At 45.0% G+C, this 17838-nt stretch overlaps 1 protein-coding gene across 3 annotated transcripts in view; it reads left to right on the forward strand.

Moving 5' to 3' along the window:
- The first annotated feature begins 4460 nt into the window (after positions 1–4460).
- The window catches only part of LOC144592141 (xanthine dehydrogenase/oxidase-like), a 113385-nt gene continuing 100007 nt past the window's right edge, over positions 4461–17838 (forward strand). Inside the window, exon 1 of one of the 3 annotated variants that reach the window (XM_078396558.1) lies at positions 4461–4585. The gene's annotated coding sequence lies outside the window, so the exon portion shown is untranslated. Of the gene's footprint in view, positions 4619–17838 lie in introns of all 3 variants that reach the window. The other 2 variants (XM_078396557.1, XM_078396556.1) reach the window with 2 other exon arrangements.

Raw genomic sequence — 17838 nt, forward strand, 5'->3', positions numbered from 1 at the left:
GTAACACTATATTTTGTCCTGTTTCCTTTCTGTTGTATTCAGGAAAATCATGATTACTTCTGCTGCCAGCAAGAATTTAATTGTTCTCTTTCAGGACATACTACAATGAAACACCTATTGACTCTCGATTGTACTGGTGTATCATTTGATTTCACAAAATGTTGGAGTAACACAGCAGGTCAGGCATCATCTCTGGAGAGAATGGGCAGGTGACGTTTCGGGTCGGGACCCTACTTCAGTCTGAAGAAGAGTGCCTACCCGTAATGTCACTTATCCATTTTTCAGACTGAAGTAGGGTCCCAACCTGAAATATCACCTATCCATTCTCTCCAGAGATGCGGCTTGACCTGCTGAGTTACTCCAGCACTGTTTATAGAACAGTACAGGAAAGGCGCTTTGGCCCACAATGTCTATGCAGAAAATCATATCCCTCCATTCCCTGCATATCCATGTGCCTATCCAAACGCCTGTGGTGTAGGTGTCCTTGTGGTTATTTTTGGTATAAACCAGCATCTGCAGTTCTGTTATTGCAATTACATATTGTACGATTTAAATGGACATCAAACAAAAACAAGTTTTTCACTGCATCTGGTGACAATTAAAAAAAACAATATCTATACTTAGAAACATTGAAAAATAGGTGCAGGAGTAGGTCATTCAGCCCTTCGAGCCAGCACCGCCATTCAATATGATCATCCAAAATCAGTACCCTGTTCCTGCTTTTTACCCCATATCCCTTGATTCCTTTAGCCCTGAGAGCTAAATCTAACTCCCTCTTGAAAGCATCCAGTGAATTGGCCTCCACTGCCTTCTGTGGCGGAGAAATCCACAGATTCACAACTCTCTGGGTGAAAAAGTTTTTCCTCATCTCAGTCCTAAATGGCCTATTCCTTATTCTTCAACAGTGACCCCTGATTCTGGACTCCCCCAACATATGGAACATTTTTCCTGCATCTAGCCTATCTAGCATCCATCTAATCCTTTTAAGTATTTTATATGTTTGGAAAAGATTCCCGCTCATCCTTCTAAATTACAGTGAATTTACTAATCATTGTTGCAATTGTCAATGCTGGGGGTTCACACCATTGCAACGAGTACAACAAAATTAAAAAATAGCCAATCCTGATGGTGCGTAAAAACATATATGCAATAAATGCAAAAACAAATAAATACAATTATATTAAGTACAAAAGTTTTAACAGTGTTGCCTAGTGCAGAAGGTAGTGTTCAGTTCTCGTATGGCCCTGGGGTAAAAACTGTTCTTAAGTCTGTTTGTTCGGGATTTGATCGACCTGAAATGTCGACCAGAGGGCAGATGAACAAACAGACGGTGGCCGGGGTGGGATGGATCTATTATTATTTTGCCTGCTCTACTGAGGCAGCGTAGGCTGAACAGGTGCTCCAGGGAGGGCAGTGAGCAGCCGATGATCTGCTGGGCCGTCGTGATGACCCTCTGAAGGGCCTTCCTGTCCTTTTCTGAGCAGCTGGCATACCATGTGGTTATACAGTATGCCAGCACACTCTCAATGGAGCAGCGATAGAAGGACATCATGAGCTTCTCCTGCAGGTTGGTTTTCCTGAGGATCCTCAGGAAGTGGAGTCTCTGCTGTGCCTTCTTCACTGTGGTGATGGTGTTGGTAGACCAGGTAAGATCCTCTGCGATGTGCGTACCCAGGAACCTGAAAGCGGGTACCCTTTCCACACAGACCCCATTGATGTAGAGTGGGTCGTATTCTGCACTGGTTTTCCTGAAGTCTATTATAAGTTCCTTTGTTTTGGAGGAGTTCAGGACAAGATTGTTCACTGAACACCATGCTGCCAGCCTTTGGATTTCATCCCTGTAGGCTGTCTCATCTCCTCCTGAGATGATTCCAACCACAGTCGTGTCATCCGCGAACTTGATGATGGTGTTGGTGGGATGGGTGGGGGCGCAGTCGTGAGTGTAGAGGGAGTAAAGGATGGTGCTCAACACACAGCCCTGTGGTGAGCCGGTGCTCAGTGTAATGGTGGAGGAGAGGTGAGGGCCTATTTTGACGGTCTGGGGGCGGTTGGTCAGGAAGTCCTTGATCCATTGGCAGATGGTTTGGGAAAATCCAAGGTCAGAAAGTTTGGTGACCAGTCTGCTCGGGATGACCGTGTTAAAGGCAGAGCTGACGTCGAGGAAGAGCATCCTCACATAGCTCCCCTGGTGTTCAAGGTGGGTCAGTGCAGTGAAGTTCAGTCACTCCATCGAAATCACCTATACTGAAGTGTAGTAAGCAAAGGAGCGGGACATCCGCCATTTTCGTAGGCAAAACCCGCCGATCGCTATGCCTCTCGCAGTGTAATCAGTGTTGTGAGGGAACAATATGTGTGATCATACCATTAAAATGCAGAAAATATCTCATCTATCAACTCACATTTTTTTGTTATTTTTATTTTAAAATGGTTTTCCCCTGCTTAATTTCTCTGATTTTATTATTTCTTACTGTTTCTGCCCATTTCCTTACCATCCTTCCTCCCCAGTCCCCTCTTTTGTGCCGTTTACCTTGTATTGCTCAAACACACACTTTGCACAAATTTAACTTATAATATATACACACACACACATATAGTTTCTTTCTTGTGATTTCCCCTAATTATTTGTTTAGCAACCTTTTTCTTTCAATCTCTATCTATCTCTCTATCTATATCTATCTATATCTATCTCTCTATATCTATCTCTCTCTCTCTCTATATATATATCTATCTATCTCTATATGTACCATGTGCTGAGAACCATGTGCTGAGAAGTGTGTGGATGACATATATATCAGTAATGCACATACTTCTCAGCAAATGGTTCTCCCTATCATGATTACTGTTCTCTCACATACATTTCAATAGGGCCTACCATACACATTCGCAATCAGTGACATCAAACTTATTTCCAGAAATCTTAATATTGAAAAAAAAATAACTATGAACACCATGTCAAGATATTTTTTTCATTCTTTTCATTCTATTTTAGTGTAATAAAATGTAAAGCATACATACCTACACTGATACAGAAGTGCTAGCTTTAGACATGAATGATGTACATTGCTACCATAGTTTAGTTTTGAATTTAACATATAATTGAGGGGGGTCGATGCAATATAGTGCTAACCCTCACTTTTGTGAAAAATGTGTTACATGTATTAACTCGATACTTGCCCACTACCCTACAACCTGTAAAAATTTCATATTTAAATTCAACCGATAAGTTGGTCAAGTAACATAGGCACCTTCTTGTTTTTTTGTTGTGATTTATGGATTTTTCAAATGTGAATATCTCATAACGACACATTTGTGGGTTAGCAGTATATTGCACCAATCCCCTTCAATTTTACATCGTTCAAAAATGAACTTCATAAACAAGGATAACACTTTTTATTTCTGTCATTCATGGGAAGATTTACATCATTTTGTGTGCGAGATATACAGGGTTGCACTGTTTCGCATAATGAAAAGATCAGGTCCTGATTTATACCAGCTCTTCACCCTGTCTGAAGAAGGGTCCCAACCTGAAACATCACCCATCCTTTTTCTCCAGAGATGCTGCCTGACCCAGTGATTTACTCCAACACTGGGTCTATTTGAATTGGATTCATGCTTGGTCATTTTAGTGGCTGTCAAGGGTTTTTAACTAATCAATTCACCAATTAAAATGTTCTTGGCTCTAAGTATTAAGTTAAATGTCTTTAGAACTCTACTGTATCCACAATATAATTCAATTGTTTGCAAATGCCTAAATCTCTGCTTCCATGACTTTTGAAAAATAAAACAAAAAGAGGTACAGCTCGTGGAGGTGAAATTAAAATTAACAAAGAAAGCAAAGAAGAACAGTTCATTAAATATTCACAAAATGCTGGAGTAACTCAGCAGGTTAGGCAGCATCTCAGGAGAGAAGGGATGGGTTTATTAAATATGATCAATTGGCCAGATGCAGACATAGTGGATCACTAGTGCAAATATTCAATCAGTAACATCAAACGTTTAAAATACTTACCCACTACCCTACAACCTGTAAAAATGTCATATTTAAATTCAACCGATAAGTTGGTCAAGTAACAAAGGCACCTTCTTGGGTCACCCATTCCTTCTCTCCCGAGATGCTGCCTGACCTGCTGAGTTACTCCAGCATTTTGTGAATAAAAAATTCAAACGTTTAAAGATCACGAAGCAGCAACTCTTCAAGAAATAGTTATCAATGTCAACTATCAACTTATCCAAGAAGTAATTGTTTGCAAACATTTTATATACCAAGAAATCACACAGTTGTGGACACTGCCCAGCCTAGCACACAGAATCTGCTTACTAAAATGGCGCTGAAATGTACCCATGACCTACCACGGTTTTTTTTAAAGAGTCGAGTGGTCTATCTTGCTCCCCAAGTAGCTTTGGTTCACACTGTTTTGAACCAAGCGTGTTTTGTTTAGGTTTGTTTTGGTTGGCGGGAAGGGGAGCAGCAGTAGCAGCAGCGCTCCACTGTTGACAGACCGAGCGCTGCCAGGTGCTCGGCAGTGCTGCGACCGTGACCCTGGTGTGTGCGGCGACGACGGCAACGGTAACGCCAACGGCAACGGTAACGCCGGTAACGCCAACGGCAACGGCAACGGTAACGCCAACGGCAAGTGCGCGTGGCCCGCGGTTCGTTCACTCTCTGGCAAGTCCGGCATTAGACGCGGGGCCGCTCCCAGCCTTTAGCAACGACTCTTTAACTCTGCATTCTCGCTTGAAATGGAGATAATCTCCAAGATTGGGCCGGTTGCATTTAAACTGAGCGAGTTGGGGAGAGGTCCCGTCCAAATTCAGGGCGACTTGTTTGGTGGACCCAGCAAGGTAGGGCTTGCTCCAAGAGGAGCGCCGCGCTATTCCAGCCCAGTGAAACCCAGAGAGTGAGATTGGTTAGACACGAGCAACTGCAGAAACTGAAATCTTTGAGCAAAAAGAAAACGTAAAATGCTGGAGTAACTCTGCGGGTCATAGAAAACATAGAAAATAGGTGCAGGAGTAGGCCATTCGGCCCTTCGAGGGTCAGGCAGCTGGATATTTGCAAGTTGGCTCAGACATACTCAGCTAAATGGGCTGTTTTCCGCTGTAGGACTTTGACTTGTGAATTGTGGACTTTGGTATGTCCCGAGCTCAGCCTGTGATCTGGTTCTGTATTCACCACATCACGACTACTGTAGCTTAATACATGGATATAATTGCCTTTTATTAACCCCAGATGCAAATGCTGCAGATCATAGAGCTGACTGATTAACTTGCTAAAGACCTTACAAAAGGTATTTAACATTGTGTAATCACTAGCGATCATCCATATTTCTGAAGATGCAAAGGAATTGCATCTTGCAGAAAGACACACTGTGCTGGAGTAACGGCAACGCTTTATCTGTTGTCGCAGTTCTCAGTCTAAAATAATTAGTCATTAAAACGATCAGCTGTACAACGACGATAACATGAGAGATCATTTGGACCCAGGGATGGATTTGTACGTTCAAACCCCAATTCCAAATACTGTCCAACAGGGAGGGGTTTTCCAGAGCAGCTTCATTCCGGCTGTATATATATGATATGATATAATCATACTTTATTAGCCAAGTATGTTTTGCAACATACGAGGAATTTGTTTTGCCATAGTCATACCATTTAAAAGCACTATAACACACAAAATATATTTTAACATAAACATCCACCACAGTGACTCCTCCACATTCCTCTCTGTGACGGAAGGCGAAAAAAAAGTTCAATCTCTTCCCTTCTTTGTTCTCCTGCGGTCGGGGGCCTTGAGCCTTCCGTTGACGGGACGATCTTGACTCCCCTAGCTGGCGGCGTTTGGGCCCTCCGCATCGGGGCGATGAAACTCCCACATCGGGGGGGGGGGGGGAATCACAGCCTCCCCGCGCCGGGCGATCGGACCCAGGTCGAGTACTGGAGCGACAGGGCTTGTATACTCTGGAATTTAGAAGAACGAGAGGGGATCTTATTGAAACGTATAAGATTATTAAGGGATTGGACATGCGAGAGGCAGGAAACATGTTCCCGAACCAGGGGCCACAGTTTAAGAATAAGGGGTAGGCCATTTAGAACGGAGACGTGGAAAAACTTTTTCACTCAGATTTGTGAAGCTGTGGAACTCTCTGCCTCAGAAGGCAGTGGAGGCCAATTCCCTGGATGCTTTCAAGAGAGACTTGGATAGAGCTCTAGGGGCTAGCCGAGTCAAGGGATATGGGGAGAAGGCAGGAACGGGGTACTGATTATGGATGATCAGCCATGATCACGGTGAATGGCGGTGCTGGCTCGAAGGGCTGAATGGCCTACTCCTGCACCTATTGTCCATTGTCTATTGGTGGAAACCTTCTGCAATTTGGAGCTTCACGACATCATGGCCCCATTCTCATGCACCGTTATCCGTTTCACGGGTATTCATATTTACTGTTCAGTTACGGTGTGCTACCGTCTGTCTGAGGGATCCTTCCGATTCCCATACTACTTCACCGGCTTCCTTTTTTTCCCGCCATGCCCATGCCTTAGTGTCTGCAAATTTGGCTCCCCGAGCCTATGTCTCAAAATAAATTTGTTTAATTAATCAATTTCCCTAAATCAATTGTAACCCGTAACCACTCGGACCCAGTCCGCCAGACACCCCAATCCCCCGTTCTCCAACACCAAACCCTCATGCTCCGAGGTCTTTTTTTACCACAACTCACGGTCATGGTTGACTATGGCGTCATCCCCTAACCTACAGGGTGGTATCTCAAACACACTCGCCCAACCAGCAGCCTCATAGTCTTTTGCAACCTAGCAGGGTATCCTGCCGACTACGCCAATTGTAGGAGCAAAATGGACTGGCCATGCGGAGTTGGTGTTTGCAGTAATGGGTGATTTATATAAACTGGCGCGCAAGAGGCCAGCCAAAGTTGACCTGTCAAGTGTGACTTTGGTACATTTTTTAATATTCTCAGATGACAAGATTACAAGGAAACTTGATTAATAGTAACGAGGATTTGCACGGAGACTTGATTACAATAAAAACGAGGTCTTAATTACAGAATGGAACTCAAAGACTTAATTAGGTGACAAACAGAATGAGATAATTATCCACAAATATAAATTTGTTAACCGTTGATAAAAATGTCTGTTACACATAATCAATGACATTCCTGTTAGGTTTTGTCTGCAGTTTCCTGTCACCACATTAGCACAATCCACATCCCTATTTACTAATTATTAGCCCTCGCTGTTGTTTACTCTACAACAGGCGCGGTGGCAAAGTGGTAGAGTTGCTGCCTTGCATCCTTGCAGGGATTTAGCTTTCTAGACCACTGGGATCTCTTTTGGGGTAGGGGTGACCTGTACAAAAGGGACGGGTTACATCTTAGCAGCAGGGGGACCAACGTTCTGGCAGGCTAGTTTGCTAGTGCTACACATGTGGGTTTAAACTAAGTCATGGGGGGGGGAAGGGGTTGACAAATTGGGAGCATAAAGATGGAGTTAAAGGGGAAGCGAATACAGGAAAAATTGCAAAAGACTCGAATAAATGGGAAGGAAAGTTCAAGATGGGATAAGAGAGTATGGTCAGGACCAATGGTGACCGGTGTGAGAGGGGAGGTGAATACCGGTTAAAGTGTTGTATTTGAGTGCGCGAAGTATAAAAAATAAAGTGGCTGAGCTTGAGGCTCAGTTAGACAATAGCAAGTATGATGTTGTGGGAATTAGAGACACGGCTACAAGAGGACCAGGGCTGGGAACTGAATATTCAGGGATATAAGACCTATCAAAAAGACAGACAGGTGGGCAGAGGGGTAAGTCGCTCTGTTGGTAAGGAATGATATTCAGTTCCTTGCAAGGGGTGACATAGAATCAGGAGATGTAGAATCAGTATGGATAGAACTGAGGAATTGTAAGGGTAAAAAGACCCTAATGGGAGTTATCTACAGGCCCCCAAACAGTAGCCTCGACAAGTTGAATCAAGAGCTAAAATTGGCATGTCGCAAATGTAATGCTACGGTGGTTATGGCCGATTTCAACATGCAGGTAGACTGGGAAAATCAGGTTAGTACTGGACCCCAGGAAAGGAAGTTTGTGGAGTGCCTCCGAGATGGATTCTTAGAGCAGCTTGTACTGGAGCCTACCAGGGAGAAGGCAATTCTGTATTTAGTGTCGTGTAATGAACCTGATTTGATAAGGGAACTCAAGGTAAAAGAGCCATTAGGAGGCAGTGATCATAATATGATAAGTTTTAATCTACAAATTGAGAGGGAGAAGGGAAAATCGGAAGTGTCAGTATTACAGTATAGCAAAGGGGATTATAGAGACATGAGGGAGGAGCTGGCCAGATTTGACTGGAAGGAGACCCTAGCAGGGAGGACGGTGGAACAGCAATGGCAGGTATTCCTGGGAATAATGCAGAAGGTGCAGGATCAATTCATCCCAAAGAGGAAGAAAGATTCTAAGGGGTGTAAGAGGCACCTGTGGCTGACAAGGGAAGTCAAGGACAGTATAAAAATAAACGAGAAGAAGTATAACATAGCAAAGAAGTGCGGGGAGCCAGAGGATTGGGACTCTTTTAAAGAGCAACAGAAGATAACTAAAAAGGCAATACAGGGAAAAAAGATGAGGTACGAAGGTAAGCTGGCCAATAATATAAAGGAGGATAGTACAAGCTTCTTTAGGTATGTGAAGAGAAAAAAATAGTTAAGGCAAATGTGGGTCAATAGACGATAGGTGCAGCAGTAGGCCATTTGGCCCTTCGAGCCAGCACCACCATTCAATAGCTGATCATGGCTGATCATTCTCAATCAGTACCTAGTTCCTGCCTTCTCCCCATACCCCCTGACTCTGCTATCCTTAAGAGCTCTATCTAGCTCTCTCTTGAATGCATTCAGAGAACTGGCCTCCACTGTTCTGAGGCAGAGAATTCCACAGATTTACAACTTTCTGACTGAAAAAGTTTTTCCTCATCTCCGTTCTAAATGGCCTTGAAGACAGAAGCAGGTGAATTTAGTATGGGGAACAATGAAATGGCAGACGAGTTGTACCGGTACTTTGGATCTGTCTTCACTAAGGAAGATACAAACAAACTCCCAGATGTTCTAGTGGCCAGAGATCCTAGGGTGACGGAGGAACTGAAGGAAATTCATATTAGGCAGGAAATGGTATTGGGTAGACTGATGGGACTGAAGGCTGATAAATCCCCAGGGCCTGATGGTCTGCATCCCAGGGTACTTAAGGAGGTGGCTCTAGAAATCGTGGACGCATTGGTGATCATTTTCCAATGTTCTATAGATTCAGGATCAGTTCCTGTGGATTGGAGGGTAGCTAATGTTATCCTACTTTTTAAGAAAGGAGGGAGAGAGAAAACAGGAAATTATAGACCAGTTGGTCTGACATCCGTGGTGGGGAAGATGCTGAAGTCAATTATAAAAGACAAAATTGCAGAGCATTTGGATAGGAGTAACAGGATCGTGCCGAGTCAGCATGGATTTACGAAGGGGAAATCATGTTTGACTAATCTTCTGGAATTTTTTGAGGATGTAACTAGGAAAATGGATAGGGGAGAGCTGGTGGATGTGGTGTACCTTGACTTTCAGAAAGCCTTTGACAAGGTCCCACATAGGAGATTGAGCAAAATTAGAGCACATGGTATTGGGGGTATAGTACTGACATGGATAGAAAATTGGTTGGCAGACAGAAAACAAAAAGTGGGGATAAATGGGTCCCTTTCAGAATGGTAGGCTTTAACTAGTGGGGTACCGCAAGGCTCAGTGCTGGGACCACAGCTATCTACAATATACATTAATGACTTGGATGAAGGGATTAAAAGTAACATTAGCAAATTTGCAGATGACACAAAGCTGGATGGCAGTGTGAGGAAGATGCTATGAGGTTTTAGGGTGACTTGGACAGGTTGTGTGAGTGGGCGGATGCATGGCAGATGCAGTTTAATGTGGATAAATGTGAGGTTATCCACTTTGGTGGTAAGAATAGGAAGGCCTATTATTATCTGAATGGTGTCAAGTTAGGAAAAGGGGACGTACAACGAGATCTGGGTGTCCTAGTGCATCAGGCAGTGAAGAAAGCGAATGGTATGTTAGCATTCATAGCAAGAGGATTTGAGTATAGGAGCAGGGAGGTTCTGCTGCAGTTGTACAGGGTCTTGGTGAGACCGCACCTGGAGTATTGTGTACAGTTTTGGTCTCCTAATCTGAGGAAAGACATTCTAGCCTTAGAGGGAGTACAGAGAAGGTTCACCAGATTGATCCCTGGGATGGCAGGACTTTCATATGAAGAAAGACTGGATAGACTAGGCTTATACTCGCTGGAATTTAGAAGACTGAGGGGGATCTTATTGAAACATATAAAATTCTTAAGGGGTTGGAGAGGCTAGATGCGGGAAGATTGTTCCCGATGTTGGGGAAGTCCAGAACCAGGGGTCACAGCTTAAGGATAAGGGGGAAGTCTTTTAGGACCGAGATGAGAAAACATTTCTTCACACAGAGAGTGGTGAGTCTGTGGAATTCTCTGCCACAGAAGGTAGTTGAGGCCAGTTCATTGGCTATATTTAAGAGGGAGTTAGATGTGCCCCTTATGGCTAAAGGGATCAGGGGGTATGGAGAGAAGGCAGGTACAGGTTACTGAGCTGGATGATCAGCCATGATCATATTGAATGGCGGTGCAGGCTCGAAGGGCCGAATGGCCTACTCCTTCACCTATTTTCTATGTTTCACTAGGTTAATTCCCGGAATGGCGGAAATATAATTATAAATTATCCCTAGTCTGTGTGGGGTAGGTTAATGTACAGGGATCGCTGGTCGGCGAGGACTCAGTGGGCCGGAGGGCCTGTTTCTGTGCTGTATCTCTAAACTTAACTAAACTAAACAGGCTGATTTAATATATATGGCTTTTTTGTAACCAGTGCAGTTTTAGACATTTTTTCACATTGTTGATAATGTTGTAACTACTGAAATAGTTGGCTAGTTCTTGATTGGAAGTCTTCCAGCCCAGTATATAACCAGGTAGGATGTTGTGTGGTAGTGTGGCCTTTACCACATCCAGTGCTATCATCTACTTTTTGTCTGATATGGTCTTGTCAGATTATTGGGAGACTGCCTTGTATGTATCTCAAAAGGAAACGGAGTTGGTTCATCTATTTACTGCTTGTGGTTGAATGTAGTTGTGAATGCTGCAGAATGGAGGTTAGTGATCAGATCTGGGACATGCTGTTATTGATGATGTAGATGTGCTTGGAGGCTTTTATCTTCACCACAATTAGGCTGCAGAGCTTTGATCTGTTTGTTGTGTAATCTGTTACTAACTGATCAAAGCTCTGCAATTTATTTATTTCATCCAAAAGTATAGCATCTTTCAAAGCAATATTGAAACAATTTTCTCTGTTTTTTTTCATACTGATTACTTATTTTGGATGTTATAGAGACTTACAGTGTGGAAACAGGCCCTTCGGCCCAACTTGCCCACACCAGCCAACATGTCCCTTTTACACTGGTCCCACCTGCCTGCATTTGGCCCATATCCCTCTAAACCTGTCCTGTCCTTGTATCTGTCTAATTGTTTCTTAAAAGTTGCGATTGTTCCTGCCTCAACTACCTCCTCCAGAAGCTCGTTCCATACACCTACCACCATTTGTGTGAAAAGGTTACCCCTCAGATTCCTATTAAATCTTTCCGCCCCTCACCTTGAACCAACATCCTCTAGTTCTCGATTCCCCTACTCTGGGCAAGAGGCTCTGTGTGTCTACCCGATCTATTCCTTTCATGATTTTGTAGGTCTCATTATGCTATTAAACACGATTAAGTCCGTTTATTCTGTTCTGTATTTTCTTTTGTTTTATGTAGAAAGTTAAAGTAAAGTAAGGAGAACATACAGGGCAAGATTAGCAAGTTTGCTGATGATACAAAAGTGAGTGGTTTTGCAGATAGTGAAGATGGTTGGGAAAGATTGCAGCAGGATCTGGATCGATTGGCCAGGTGAGGTGAGGAATGGTTCATGGAATTTAATACAGAAAAGTGTGAAGTGTTGCATTTTGGGACGTCTAACATGGGCAGGACCTACACAGTGAATGGTAGGCCTCTGGGGAGTGTTGTAGAGCACAGGGATCTGGGAGTGCAGCTGCATGTTTCCTTGAAGGGCGTGTCGCAGGTAGTTAAGATGGTCAAAAAGGCTTTATGCACATTGGTCTTCATCAATCAGTATTGAGTATAGAAGTTGGGAGGTCATGTTACAGTTGTATAAGATGTTGGTGAGACTGTTAAACTGGATTCTTTTCCCCTCGATCTTTCCTCGGTAAATATACTGAAACCACACACCGTTCTTGCTTCAAGTTTATTCATCACCCTGGGGGACGTACTCTGGTCTACGACCTGTCACTCTTGGAGTTCCAAGTGTTCCCCCGAGTAAGTGGTTTACAATAGGCATAATACAAGTATATAAGCAGTAGCAAGCTAAAGCAAACCTGGCAAGTTTTCTTGGTCCTCCAGTCATATCATGACACGGTTTGTGTGTAAAATCAAAGGTCAGGTCCATCAAGACAAGTGACTCGTAAAGCGCATGATCTCATTTTCACCAGTGATCAGGTTAAATGACTCAAACAATTGAATAGCAAGTGCATGACAGAAACACAGAAAATAGGTGCAGGAGGAGGCCATTTGGCCCTTCGGGCCAGCACCGCCATTCATTGTGATCATGGTTGATCATTCACAATCAGTAATCCATGCCTGCCTTCTCCCCATATCCCACGATTCTTCTAGCCCCTCAAGCTCTATCTAACTCTTTTAAATTCATCCAGTGAATTGGCCTCTACTGCCTTCTATGGCAGAGAATTCCACAAATTCACAACTCTGAGTGAAAAAGTTTTTTCTCATCTCAGTTTTAAATGGCCTCCCTTTTATTCTTTGACAGTGGCCTCTGGTTCTGGACTCCCCCAACATTGGGAACAATTTTCCTGCATCTAGCTTGTCCAATCCTTTTATAATTTTATACATTTCTATAACATTCCCCTCTCATCCTTCTAAATTCCAGTGAATACAATCTTTCCTCGTATGACAGTCCCCCCCCCATCCCGTGGATTAACCTCGTGAACCTACGCTGCACTGCCTCAATAGCAAGAATGTCCTTCCTCAAATTAGGCCAAAACTGCATACAATACTCGAGATGTGGTCTCACCAGGGCCCTGTACAACTGCAGAATTACCTATTTACTCCTGTACTCAAATCCTCATTATGAAGGCCAACATGCCATAAGCTTTCTTCACTGCCTGCTGTACCTGCATGTTTACTTTCAGTGACTGGTGTACGAGGACACCCAGGTCTCATTGCACTTCCCTTTTCCTAATCTGACACTATTGAGATAATAATCTGCCTCCTTTTTACCGCCAAAGTGGATAACCTCACATTTATCTACATTATACTGCATCTGCTGCGCATCTGCCCACTCACTCAACCTGTTCAAGTCACCCTGCAACCTCCTAGCATCCTCATTGCAGTTCACATTACCACCAGCTTTGTGTCATCTGCAAATTTGCTCATGTTACTTTTAATTCCATCATCCAAATCGTTAATATATATTGTAAATAGTTGCGGCCCCAGCACCGAGCCTTGCGGCACTCCACTCGCCATTGCCTGCCATTCTGAAAAGGACCTGTCTATTCCTACTCTTTGATTCCTGTCTGGCAACCAATTCTCTATCCCTGTCAATACCCTGCCCCCAATCAGAATCAGAATAGCCTTTATTGTCATCCAAAAAACATGTCTTTTGGACGAAATTCCGTTACCCACTGTCCAACAATAAGAAGCAATAAAAATAAAGCAATAACACACACAACAACAAACCAACACAAAACAAAAAAACATCCATCACAGTGAATCTCCTCCAGTCACCTCCTCACTGTGATGGAAGGCCAAAATGACTTTTCTCTTCCCTGCCGTCTTCTTCCACGGTCAGGCTGTTGAACTTGCCATGTCGGGGCGGTCGTGGCTCCCGACATTGAAGCCCCGCAGGGCAGAGAAAATCCCGCGGCCTATTCCAGGCCGCGCCGGACAGTGAAAGATCCGCAGCGGGCCGACCCAAGCCTCGCGATTCGGGGCGGGCGAAGACGCTGCCGTTGCCGGAGCTCCCGATGTCGGCCCCCACCCAGGGGCCTGCGGGCTTCCGATGTCCACGCGGCCGATGCCTCCGGAACCTCCCAAGGCGAGTCGCAGCCGCACTCGCAGCGCCACCACAGCCTCCGAAGGCAGCCAGTCCGCGGGCTCTGCGAACCAGAGCCCCAGGTGGTCCCAACTGGAGGCCGCCAGCTCCGATGGTAGGCCACAGCGGGAACGGAGACACCACCCAGAAAAAAGGTCGCGTCTCCGTACAGAAGAGACAATTTTTACAGTCCCCCCCCCCCCCCACCACACATAGTACACAACCATAAAAAAAAATTACATCACATCTAAACACTACAATTAAGACCAAAAAAAACAAAAAAACGCAAAAGGCAAATGGACTGCAGGCGAGCGGCAGCTGCTGTGCAGTGCCACCACTTCCTGTGCTCTAATTTTGCCCTCTAATCTCCTGTGTGGGACCTTATCAGGGGTTCCGCAGGGAACAGTGCCAGCTCCATTCTTGTTCACCCTGTACACTGCGGACTTTAGGCACAGCTCTGCAAACTCCTATCTGCAGAAGTTCTCTGACGACTCTGCCATCGTCGGCCTCATCACAGGCGACGATGACAGGGCATACAGAGAACTGATAATAATAACATATTCCTTTATTCGTCCCACACCAGGGAAATTTACGGTGTTACAGCAGCGAAGTGGATAGAAAGAGAGCAAGAGATCATTCATTACAAAATAAAAGATACGTAAATTGTCATCAGTTTTTTGTGTGTTCTTAGCTGTTATAGTTGACTTGTCGGCTGGGAGCCCTTCACATACCTGGGGTGAAGGAGTCTGTCACTGAAGGAGCTACTCAGTGCAGTGACAGTGTCCTGCATGGGGTGGGAGTCATTGTCTAGCAGCGATGTTAGCTTTGCCATCATCCTCCTCTCTCCCACCACCTGCACTGAGTCGAGGGAGAAACCCAGGACAGAGCTGGCCTTCCTGACCAGCTTGTCGAGTCCCTTCCCTTCTGCCGACAAGTTGAATAAATGAGAAAGATTGAGAAACATGACTGAGGAAACGAGGGAGACCTGTCATGGAGTTTTAGCTTATCTGCAGAAATGGGTGGAGAAATGGCAAATGGAGTTTTACCGAAGGAGGTTTTGGGAGGTTTGAATCTAAGGTGAATCTAAGGTGGCAAGACCCTTAACAACATTGATGTGCAGAGGATTATTGGAGTCCAAGTTCAGAGCTTACTGAAGATGGCAGCACAAAGCGATTGTGTGGTATATGCTTGCCTTCGTTGCTAGGGGCATAGAATATAAAAGCCAGAAAGTTATGATGAAGCTCGATAGGACTTTCCAGGCCGCATTTGGTTGGAGTATTGCTGCAACTCTGGTCGCCCCATTACAGGAAAGACGTGGCTTTGCAGAGGGTGCCGAGGAGTTTCGCCAGAATGCTGCCTGGGTTAGAGGATTTAGGCTACGGGGTGAAGTTGGATAGACTTGGATTGTTTTCTTGGGAATGTTGGAAGTTGAGGGGAGACTCGATAGAAGTATATGAGAATCATATAATGCGCATCACAGACAGGGTAACCAGGCAGAACCGAGGTACCGAACGAAATTACATTGCAGTCACACACAAAAAAAAAAAAAAAAAGAACACAAGACACATGACCCCATCACAAACATCCAAACACCCCCTCACTGTGATGGAGGCAACAAAACTTCCACTCTCTTCCCCACGCCCATGGACAGACAGCTCGTCCCCGACCGACCCGCACAGTCCCCGCAAGGGGATGGAAGTTTCCGCGGCCGAGCCGCACCGGGCGCTGGAAAGTCACCACCAGAGGGCGCAGCTGTAAAGTGAGAGTGGGGGAAGTTAATGGAGGGCAGGTTTTTTGAATACATAGTGGTGGGGGCCTGGAACGCATTGCCAGGGATGATGGTGGAGACGGATACATTAGTTTAAGAGGCTTTTAGATAAGCACGGTTTTTAAATGGGGCGGCACGATGGTGTCGTGGTCGAGTTGCTGCCTTACAGCTCTTGCAGCACCGGAGACCCGGATTCGATCCCGACTACGGGTGCTGTCTTTACGGAGTTTGTACGTTCTTCCCGTGGCCTGCGTGGGTTTTCTCCCAGATCTTCAGTTTCCTCCCACACTCCAAAGATGTACAGGTTTGTAGGTTAATTGGCATGGTAAATATAAAAATTGTTCCTAATGTGTATAGGGTAGTGTTAGTGTGCGGGGATCACTGGTCGGCATGGCCTGTTTCCGCGCTGTATCTCCAAACTAAATGAAACACAGGGAAGAGTGGGATATAGATCACGTACAGGCAGATGAGGTCAGTTTATCATGGCACAAACATTGTGGGCTGAAGGACCGGTTTCCTGTGCTGTACAGTTTTATGTTCAATGATGATATGGCCTGCCTAAAGTAGCCTGAGAGTGTAACTAAAGCCTCACTGCTGAGAATATTTCATGGGGCAGGATACTGACTGGCTTGTTTAACCTCCTAAGTACCTGTAGGAAGGAACTGCAGATGCTGGTTCAAACCGAAGAGAGACACAAATAGCTGGAGTAACTCAGCAGGACAGGCGGCATTTCTGGAGAGAAGGAATGGGTGACGTTTCAGGTCAAGACCCTTCTTCAGACTGGTTAGGGATAAGGGAAACGAAAGAAATAGACGATGATGTGGAGAGATAAAGAACAATGAGTAAAAGATATACCAAAAAAGTAACGATGATAAAGGAAACAGGCCAATGTTAGCAGTTTGTTGGATGAAAACGAGAAACTAGTGCGACTTGGGTCCCAAGATATCTATTCAGTGTGGGGACTGGATCCTTGCTGAGGACAGATAATTCAGAATTAGAGAAGAGGTCGTGAAGATCTGGCAAGGAATAAGGAGAGAAGATGGAATGGGTCACTTGAAGGAGAAGAGACACTTGTGCTCATATTTCACAGTTTTATTCATTTCAATAACCTAAAATAGACTCCGAATATAGAATCGACAATAATATCGCAGAGTCCAAAGATGGTGGCGCAGCAGTAGAGCTGCTGCCTTCGCGCCAGAGACCCGGGTTTAATCCTGACTATGGGCACTGTCTGTACGGAGTTTGTACGTTCTCCCTGAGACCTGCGTGGGTTTTCTCCGAGATCTCGGGTATCAAGGTCAGTTTATTGTCACATGTGCCAGTTAAGGTACAGTGAAATTTGAGTTGCCTTACTAAGTGAAAAGCAACAAGACACACAACCACATAAACGTTAACATAAACATCCACCACAGTGGATTCCACATTCCTCACAGATGGTAGGCAATAATCTACTTCCTCTTTGTTCTCCTGCGGTCAGAGCAGTCAAACCGTCCGCAGTCATGGCGACAATTGACGCCCCCCCCCCCCCCCCCCCCCCCCGTCGGGGTGATCGAAACTCCCGCGTCGGGGCGGTTGAAACTCTCCACGGCATGGAGCTCCCGAGTCGGCCTCTTCTTACCAGAGATCCCGGGTTTCATGATGTTAAAGTCCACAGGCCCCGCGGTTGGAGCTTCGATCCCCGGCAAAGGGATCGCAAGCTCTGCGATGTTAAAGTCCCGCAGACTCCCGCGGCTTGGAGCGCCAGGTCAGTCTCCAGGAAAGGCCGCCAACTCCACGATGTTAGGCCGCAGTGCGGACGGAGGTACGATATGGAAAAAAATAGCTCTCTGTCGAGGTAAGAGATTGAAAAAATGTTTTCCCCCAAC

Source organism: Rhinoraja longicauda, chromosome 3, assembly GCF_053455715.1.
Source record: "Rhinoraja longicauda isolate Sanriku21f chromosome 3, sRhiLon1.1, whole genome shotgun sequence".
NCBI lineage: Eukaryota > Metazoa > Chordata > Chondrichthyes > Rajiformes > Arhynchobatidae > Rhinoraja > Rhinoraja longicauda.